This window comes from Dreissena polymorpha, chromosome 8, assembly GCF_020536995.1.
Source record: "Dreissena polymorpha isolate Duluth1 chromosome 8, UMN_Dpol_1.0, whole genome shotgun sequence".
Classification (NCBI taxonomy): Eukaryota; Metazoa; Mollusca; class Bivalvia; order Myida; family Dreissenidae; genus Dreissena; species Dreissena polymorpha.
Window position 1 is genome coordinate 50,474,508 of NC_068362.1, and position 10,486 is coordinate 50,484,993.

At 32.9% G+C, this 10,486-nt stretch overlaps 1 long non-coding RNA gene across 1 annotated transcript; it reads right to left on the reverse strand.

Annotated features, from left to right (window-relative positions):
- Nucleotides 1–7,647: 7,647 nt before the first annotated feature.
- LOC127843212 (uncharacterized) lies at nt 7,648–10,486 on the reverse strand. Its single transcript, XR_008032136.1, has 3 exons — nt 10,428–10,486; nt 8,676–8,855; nt 7,648–7,834 (listed from the first exon to the last, which is right to left on the reverse strand). It is a non-coding gene; the product is annotated as an uncharacterized LOC127843212 (long non-coding RNA).

Consider the following 10,486-nt stretch of genomic DNA (forward strand, 5'->3'; position numbering starts at 1 on the left):
TGCAAAGCAAATGGGTTCAGATTCAGCCTGTATGCGACTCCTAACGGCTAGAATCAAAAATCAGAGTTTTTGTTTATTTGCTATATAGGCAAAGGAGGGATGTAAGGGAATGAATAAATATCGATTACATCTGAAAATGTACTGTAGATGAGATGGCATTTGAGCTTTAGCACTAGCAGCCAAATTGGCACCCAACGTTGCAGAACCGTTGTATTTAGGTTGCATTTAAACGTTGGTTGCACTTTGGTTGTCACAATGGTGCATATGAAAGTTTTCCTGACGTTTTGTCCCAACGTTGCTGCCACGTTGTATTGAGGTTGCATTTAAGCAGGGTTTTTTTAATTTAAAAATAAATATATATAAAAACAAAACACATTGTCACTGCCAACTGCTCTTTCGAGTATTACATGCAAATATGGACACTGTCGAGTCCGTTGCCTAAGAAGGACCAGTACTTTGTGTCTATGGATGAGGTGATGAGAATGCTCCCCGAGTAGGAATCAAACCCACCAACTCCCGATCGCAAGGCGTACACCTCATCCACTACACCACCGCGACAGTTGAAATTGACGGCAATTTTCGTCAACTTAAACTTAAACAATATATTTTATCCAGCGATTTTAAGTAAAAGTTTACTTAAGCATTTTTAAGTTTGGAGCGAGATTTTACGATTTTTATATGTGTTTAATTGTAATTTATTAATAAAAATATGCTACAATAACAAAAAATAGAAAAGAAAAATTATTCATTGAATAATTGAATTTTTCTTTTCATTTTAATATTCTGTCGTTAAAAGTTCACCGATCGATAGTTAACAAATGTTTATGTTATCTTACAAGCAAAATAATTATTAGAAAAAAAAGTATACATTCCACCTATCGGCGATACTGAATTCAAGGAAAAAATATTAGCGGCGATACCTGTATTCAAGGGAGAAAACTGCATAAAAAACTGCTGACGCTAAAAGAGTGCACAATAACATAGAAGCATTGTTGTTGCAACATCTTTCTCAAACGTTCTACCGACGTTTCGCGTGCAACGTTGCAAAAACGTTTGGAAGTGGTTACTAATGTCACGGCCAGAATGCAACGTTTCTGAAACGTCCTTGCAACGTTATGATGAAACGCCTTGGTAATGTTTTGTATGTAACGTTATGGCAACGTTTGGTAATGGTTGCCGACGTTGCGAACTAAATATTACGTTTCAGCAACGTTCGAAAAACGTTTGATGCCCACTGGGAGGAGTCATTCAACATCAAATTTGTGTAAACGACACGCTCTCCTCAATCAACTTTAACCAATGCTTATATATGTTATAATAATACAATTACAGCGATATCTATTTCCATTTTATGTTCTTTCATCCATTGATCTAATTTATGTCAAACCACATTTTTAAAACGGTTGTATCGGTTTCTGACCAAAACATGGTTTACGAAATCAAATGGCTGGTCGGAGAGTTTAATTTTATTTCTATTACAGTTTTCAATAATGCATGACAAACACACAGTCCTCAATGCGTTTTGGATTCGTTCGATGCTTTTTAAAATAAATATTTTACTTTGAAAGTAGCCACAGCGATCGAATCGTTAAGAGTGTAGCTTAAACCGGAGTGTTTCTTCCCATACATTTCGTCACACGAGATACGTCAAAATTTCGTAATCAGTCGAATGAAAATAAAAGTACTGAAAGCTGGTTTCGTATAGCATTTAAGTGAAGAAACAAAATAGAAATATATGAAATCAGTAGCGGAGCTGCTATTAGGCACAGCGGGCCCGGGCCTACATTTTTTTTTAAATATGAAAAAAATAAAAATGCTTCAACTTCTAAAAGCGCATTAAAATGTTGAACCGGAGGGTGGTGAGGTGTAAAACAGTAAAATTTCAAAGAAAAACAGGCCAAAGTCTATTATTTTCCTATATTATTATTTGTCTAGATATGCTTTAAATCTCATTGCAGGCATTATAGGATTCAAAATTGTTCAGGGGGAGGACCCACGAACCCCCTTTTTATGTATCATATCCGGGCCTACAACTCAAAAATGCTAGCTACGCCCCTGCCCTGGAAATATAAACGTTAACACACGACAGAGCTGGGATGTAAATTTATAATCGTCCCTAGCCGCATAAAGGTCCTTGTTCTGTTATGTTAGCTCAGCTCATTGTTGTTGTCTTAATAAGTCGCTCTTTGTGAAAATGGACCTTGACGCAGGTGCTTAAAGTATAGTCCACACAGGCTTATGTTGGCCGAGAATTTGGGCTTTTATTGTATTTTAAGTTTAAAAGATCATTTTCTAAGCGGAAAGCATGTTTTAGCGTTAAGTGTCCTCCCTTGGACGACCTTTTACGCACATGTATCAAGTCCCGTTTTCCCCTAGCGAGGCTCAGATATAGATACATCGGATCGTACAGTGAGTGGAATGCATTCTGGAATATGGGGACATACAAGCCTTCATGAAGCCTTTAACCCCCGTAGTGGGCTCATAAGGTAGTTACAAGAAATATACGTGGTTCAAAGCAAATGATGATTACAATTCAATACATCCATGACTTTGCATGGAAAAGTCCAGTCTATAAATTTTAGTCGGTAACCTTATTTATTTTCAATGGTTTATAGATAAACGTATATGATGAACTACAAATTGAAAAGGGCCGTCTTATGAATATACATAGATAATCTAGATATTATTACTAAAAAACAATGTTCATTTAATTGAAGACGAATTCCATTTTGTTTAAGTGTGCTCATTATATGATGATATAAGAATTAAATATTTAATGGACAGTATTGGAAACCATTATATAACTTTAAATCTGTTTTATACGATGATGTCGGAATATGACAGAAAGAGTGTAATTGCTATGGCAAAATATATGCACGAAGCTTTTACTACTCGAAATAAGTTTTTCATTAATACTCCCACTCCACACCGTACAGAGTTAACAAACAATAAATGCATAATACAACGCACAATTTTACATTTAAACACTATCAACTTTTACATAACAATACTTATAATATTTGGCAATGATAAATTTGACAATAACAAAGCTTCTCTTAACACAACTGAAGAAGTGGTAGTAAAAGTTTCCGCTCATTACTTTGACGCATATCGTTAATAGTTAATTTCCTTCAGTACATTGAAATATAAGAACACGTATGATTAAGCTGCTTTAAGAGTAGTTTTGTTGATTTTACAATAATATAAATGTATTAAAGCTGAGATCACGGCGCAATTGAAAGGTTTTCCGAAAATTCATGTTTATAGAAAGGTTGATTTTGATAAAGTGTGTTGATTTCCGGAACAATTGTAGCAATCGTATTCATGTCAATTAAATAAGTAATAAAACACAAACACACTGTAAAAAAAGTATGACAGCAAAGTGTTTTCAAAATCATCCTTGTACACGGGTGTGAGTGTTCTTCAGCTATATCGAAGAAAATGTATTTAAGTAAGTCTTAATCATGAACATGCTTAACCGTTTAACAAATAGTTGATCCGTCGTAGATATGTGATCATCGATCAAATTACATGGTATTCATATAGCACACAGTAGTAGCTCGTATAGTATGTAAACCGTCTAAGAATGCCGATAAAGATAAATGAATAAAATTGTTTAATACATCGATTATTAAAGACTTTGAATATATATCGTCACTTAAGGATAGTTTCTTTTATAATGTGCATCACCGGTTATTGCTCTTGAAGTTTTAACTTATAATATTTAACAATTAAAAACAACTTCTTAAATATTAGTTTAAGTAATTATCTGCATCTTGTTTTAGTCCAATAAAAAAAACTTAACAAACTTTCCAAAATCGCATTCTGAACGAAAACATTCATCGTGTTTTTATATCATCCGAATTAAATGTAAAATATACGATATGCATGTTCATGTGTATAAAGAAAATAGAATATCGTTGAACCAAATCAGTTTAACGTGTGATTTGGTGCGAATTTTGGTAGAACTATTTATATAATTTAATTAAAAACAATAAATAATGAACGCACAATCAAAATAGTGCATATATAATTTTCTTAAAATTACATAATTAAGCTTATCCTTGTATAGTTGATTAACTTAAGTGTCGGAAATCATACACAATTTTAGTTTTTTCGGTGGCCGTTCTTGTCTAAGGGTACATTTTATAATTGCAGAACAGTAATATATACATAGAGAGTTCCATATGCAGTAACATTCCATCATTACTTCAATGGAATTGAACTATGGGTATTCAAACTAAATATGTATCTATAACATTACATGCTTCAAGCCCATGTGACATTGGTAATCGGCATAATGGACTTAAACATTGGTAGGCGCTTTCCCCCCTTTTCTCGTGACCATCATTCAAATGCTCATGGTTGTAGAGCTAATTAGTATCTAGATATCTTATGAAAGCGGACCCATAGAGCAACCGACCTACCTACAGGTGCATACTCGACATGCCGTCATGTAGTCATACTCATTTGTAGAACGCTATTTAAAAATATTGCGATAATGACAAAAATACAGTCCTCATGAGAATATATGCCTTTTTTTACTTTTAACATCTGAGTGTTACATTAATCCTTAGTGAAGGGAGGCATACATTGCGCCGGACATAGTGTTTTATTATGTTTTACTGTTTTGTCAAATTACTAACCATCCATCAATATTTTGTACTGTTACGATAGAACAATGAGTTATAAACTGTTGTTGGTCCAAATTTGACCTTATACCTCCAGGATTTACCGTAAATTTTAGGCAGAGGGACAAGTTAAACACGTTACACTGCTTCTTATGAAGATTAAAACACATAAACAACGGCTCAAACAAACGGTCGTAACCCTTGACAGACGAATGAACAGCAGAATTCACAGAAATACTTTGCGACGTCTATACGGAACATTTCTACGGAGAGTGCATCCACTGTATGAATTTTCGACTTGTGTATGTCATCGATAAGGGCATTAAACTTGATTTCTTTTCATTAATGCACAATATATCACAAGACAAAGCATCTATCATTTTTTTAGTAATATATTTAAAATAAATACTGAAAAAAACATAATGACGTAATGAAATCGTACATTCTGATTGAGATACTTTTAGTTTAATTGTTTTATTTACATTTTAAGTTGCATACGTTCGTTATTTGAACACTTGACTTAGTAAAAGGAGCACTAAAACTAATGGCGTACTCGATTTTCACAAACCATACACACCACGTGCGGTACCGGAAACAGACCTTTACACGTTTTCCGAAACTTAATTGTGAAACTATGAAAATACTTACAACTGTTATATCTGGTTAGTTACATCAGACAGCATTCCTCTAAGAAATGTTTTCTTCTAATCATGCACTTTGGTTCCAAGTTGACCACGCCCCATGAGACATATGTCTATGGTTTGATAAGCAAAATAACTTTGAAAGTATCCTCTGTAACATCACTTGGTCCTGTCGTGTTTTTAATGTTACATTATTTGGAGACATTCTAAATATTTTGATCAAATCCTGACTCTGATGTCATAACTTGTCGAATGTTGGGGAATATGGTCGATAAAGACTATATTGGCCAAATAACTACGGAATATAAAATATACATTTCTCTTTATACCATCTACACAAATAAGCTATATTGGGCCGTCTTGGTCCTTTAGCTAGTTTTACTATGTTTTTATTGTATTGTCCTGTATCGTATAACACTTTGACAATATCAAAACCAATATCAATCCTGATAATGTTTATGCATGTGTAATATTAAAAGTATGTATAGGTCATGGGGCGTCCCTTTTGTTGTTCGTATCTTCAAACGGATGAGGTTTTTAATTTTAAGTAAAATGTGTGTTTTGTGTGTTCTGGGCTAAGGATGAAGACCTGCATAACGTGTTACATGTTTTAGCCAATACTTTGTGTTGGCGCTTACAGTTCTTTATTTTCACTTATAATGCTTTGTGGAATCTATTAATTGTATTGTAACTTGTTATTTCCCCACTTAAATTTAGTTAAGTTAAACATTATTTAGTTGTAAACAGATCACTCAATTAAAAGTGTACATATTGACATCACTTCACAGAGAGAGATGTGATTAAAAAATACATCAAACAATTAGTACACTGATAACTTGCATCATTGCAACGAACACGACGACTTGATATAAACCACAGCAGACATGGAAAATCTTGACGGCGAGAAGACATACAGCTAATCCAATAAGCAATCACATCTCGCCATTTATTAGAAGGATGTTGAAGCCCAACACCACAGTGTTCAATATCAACTTATCTTGAGCCATACACACCCGTCCATGCAAGCTTACATACAATACTTAAAGTTACGAATAAACATTCTATTTAGCTACTTTAGTGGCGAAGAATATTCATTTATATTCAAATTACAGATTATTGCGATGATAAATTAATTTTCTACATGCATGCTGACTGTGCTCAACCAAACATGGTATGAAACAGATACATGTGTGATAATACTGTCGGTACTTTACCCTAACTCCGGCTATGTATTGGATGACTGATGACGGTTAACTACGAGTTGTTTTAACACATAATCATATTCTCGTGCAATGTAGAAAAACATAATTATATTGTATGTTCGCCGCGTTGCATAGAGTTCCAGTTCGTAATACACTACTTAAACGATTAATTTAATCCCATATAGGAGGGAACCGACGGCGACTGACGCTTGCATAATATTATTTATATAATCTTATATTACAAAATTATCTTTAGGCGGGAAAACATTCAAGCTTGGAGGTTCCATGGTTTTCCGGTTAAGTGTGATCGATGAATCATGCCATTTTTTTTACTTTACGCTCGAAGAAGGTCAAACCTGATAATATTCAATATTTGACACAGAACTGGGATCGTCATTTTTCAAATCACCATAGTTATATTCAAACAGGATTTTAATCAGCCCGAACACGTAAATTGTAAAAGGAAATACATGTGTGTTGTATGCAATATTGTTTTTTGAACAACAAAAACCGTTGTCTAGCGCACATTTTGCATCAACATTTACCGTTGTTGTTTAGCATATGATCTAAACAAACACTACTGAAAAACACGCTGGTTTATTTTTCGGTAGACGTATGAAAATGCTGGATCATTGTTAAAGGATGTGTTCATAGTATCAATATTAGCATAGTACGTTTTGCTTGAGAATGAAAAGTGTTACGACACAAGTTGGTGGTTAATGAATTATCTATACCTTATGCCGGGTAAGTATTCAGCAGTTGTAAACATGAAGGATATGTTGCATTTAAGAAAACAATGCATCATAGTTTAAATTCAAGCGGAAAACCTATATCATGATTTATACTATAAACAAAAATAATAAATAATAATAAAGATGTTTATTATTGGTAGTGGTAAATAAAAAGAGACCATATAAAAAGTCAAAGCATGTGAGAAACGCTTATCAGATAAGTATTAGTTCTATGGTATCGTTTTAAAATCAGATTGTCCATGCGGGCCCTGCGTCATTTTTTGTATCTGTTTTCATAATAGGTGAATAAATACACTTGTTACACTAATCAATTTAAACATACACATATTTTTTCATTTTACGTGTGTCGTGAAAATAGTTCAATTTACTTAACATGATGTCATTTCAAGGGCATAAAAAATTAATGACATAAATGCATATACTCGTTGCCGAAAAATATTTATTACGTATTGTCAACAAAAGCAAACATTCTCTGCATGTATGTATCTTTATTTCGTTCAATTTCATCGGTACTTAATTCACGTAATTCTTTTGCCAGCCCACGTAATTGCCTGTACCGTCCACGGAATTACTTTGTGAGCCGACGTTATCCCCTTGCCAGCCGCCCCCTTCAATAATAAGAGTTACGGCATACAAACGTAATTTATGTTAATATTTCATTCATTATTTTTATTAAAGTAGTTTAACATATGAGATAATGTTATTTGAGTATTGTATATTTGTATATCCAACTAATTTAAATGCAATTATTAAACATTACATAGTGTATATTAAATATTTTGTCATTGAAATAAATATTAAATACATACATAAAACATAACAATTGAGCAAACAGCTTGTTAAAATGTTATCCTTTTTATGTAATTATTGCTGATATCTAAAAAAGAACGTGGTAAGAAACGGTAACATTTAATAACAACTAGTGTTAGTATGACAAAGCTGTTATATCAATACTTAGTCAGGACAAAGTGTCTGTTCAATCCGATGCATATTTTATTCAATAAGGAGCTAGTCGATGTTTGAACATTGAATTAAGAGTAAAATAAACAGACAATTTGTATAAATGGGAATTTAATGTAAACAAAGAAACATTTATATAAATTGATTTCACAATTTTAAGTTAATTGAAGTGAATTAAATCGTTATTTGTATTTATTTCAATTATAGCATTTATACAAGTATGCTATTAAAGACATCTTTAACCATAATCAATTGCATAAACATATACATAAAAGTTCCATCTTTAATATGCATGGTTTGCGTTGCGTTGCTTCATATAATTAAAAGCTGCCCTGGCACGTCTTCTTGTTTGTTATAGAAATTTGTTAACCTAACTTGTTCCAATATAACCTTATAAAACATAGCAAATAAGTTTCTACCTATTAGTTGCTGTATTATAGCGGTGTTTAATCCTTTAGGATACAAACATTTATATTGGTGTTTTCTTACCTGGATAACCCGGATATTGTTGCGGCCAATAGTTCCCATATTGTGGCACATACGAGTTCCAATATCCGTCCTTGCCGGAACCTTTACCTGGCCAATACGAGTTCCAGTATGGGCTACTTAATGCTACGCCGCAGCATGACATGAACAGCACAAGTGTGACAGTTGAGAACATCGTATTACCTAAAGTGAAAATTAGAAGACAGGTTATTTGTTGGTAAAGTGGTCTCCTAACGGATGTAGACTTTACAAAAAAGCAGTCTTAGCTCAACCCATTAAGTCCATGAGGTGCTGAATGTTCTTCAATTTTTAGAGTTGGGCGATAACAACATGTGTTCGAACACATGTATCGCCTATAATAATTATTTAAATATTTATATTCGCTATTCCGCAGCTTCCACAAGTATTGTACTCGGGAAGTAATGGAACTGAGTGAAATAGAAGAGAGTTGTATTGTTATTGTTACAATTAAAATATAATAGTTCAAATATAATTAATATAGTTATATATAAAAAAATCACATTTAATTATTGTCGAATTGTGTGTGGTTTTAGATTCTTAAAATACACACAATGCCATACGCTTTTCACTTGCTAATTCCTAAAGTTGACACATCTTTAGACCGAGTCAGCGTTTTTTGAACACTTATTTTTTTTACAATCTGCTGTCTTTCGTGTTCAAAGTTTTGATTTCCATTACATTAAAACGTTTCTCGTTCGTCAGGTCATATACTCACTCAACGTGCTTTGTTTCTCTTGTTTGAATACAGCAAGAGAGAAAAATACGATATTACAGGAGCGAAGAAAGGTCAAGACTATTAACGACGCGTATATTGTGGATGTAATGTGGAGCCTGCGGAACAGTTATCCCCTCCAGACTGTTTGTGAAAGACAAAATGATACATGCATTGTATGCCATGTTTTTGTTAGAAAAGTAGTGATGAAAGGAATGCCGTTTCAAAATGTATTTAATAAATTCATGAACCGACAGCATTTGTATATGGACTAATAACTAAATGTTTAACAAAAAAAGTATTATTTTGTTTCATTCATTTTCATGACGCTTATTTAAAGAGTGAAAAATAACCTTACGGCATGTTAAAGATAATGATCTAAAGAATATTTCCACGAATTCATTTATAATTATTTATGCAAGACCGTTAACATTTTTTACTAACTTGTCTTTGCAAAAGGTATATATACGATTGTGATAAAACTGTAAAATAAGTAATCTATTAAGTCTCCATCTATCAAGTATCAATTTCTTGCTGATATTTCTGGAATGTGAGCGGTATTCAACAAATTAATACAATTAACACAGGGTGTAAAACGGCGAAAAAAACATGTCTCCCGTCCGAATGAACATCGCAATCGTGTTTGTCACTTAATTACCCTCTCTAATGTGGTGTATGTTCATTTGGCGATTCTTAAATTACATAAACGTGTCAATACCATCAAAAATTACTAACATTAAGATTGAAAGTACAGCAGTAAATCTTATAACCAATTAATATTCATTAATATCATAACATTTTCCGCGGAATGCTTGCTTAAGACTTTAAAAAAAATATTTTTGCGGAATGCTTGCTTTAGACTTTAAAAAAAATATTTTTGAAAAAAAGGAAATCAAAGCACTACAGTTGTTGTTATTTCGAAAATAATCTATATTATTAAATGATGTTAAAAATCCTATTACATAAATAAGTACTAATAATAACAGTAACACTTTTGTCAAACTTATTAGTTATTTACCAACCTTTGTCGTTGCTTTGAAAATCTGAGAACTAGATAATAAAGCTAGGATGCAGAGGTTTA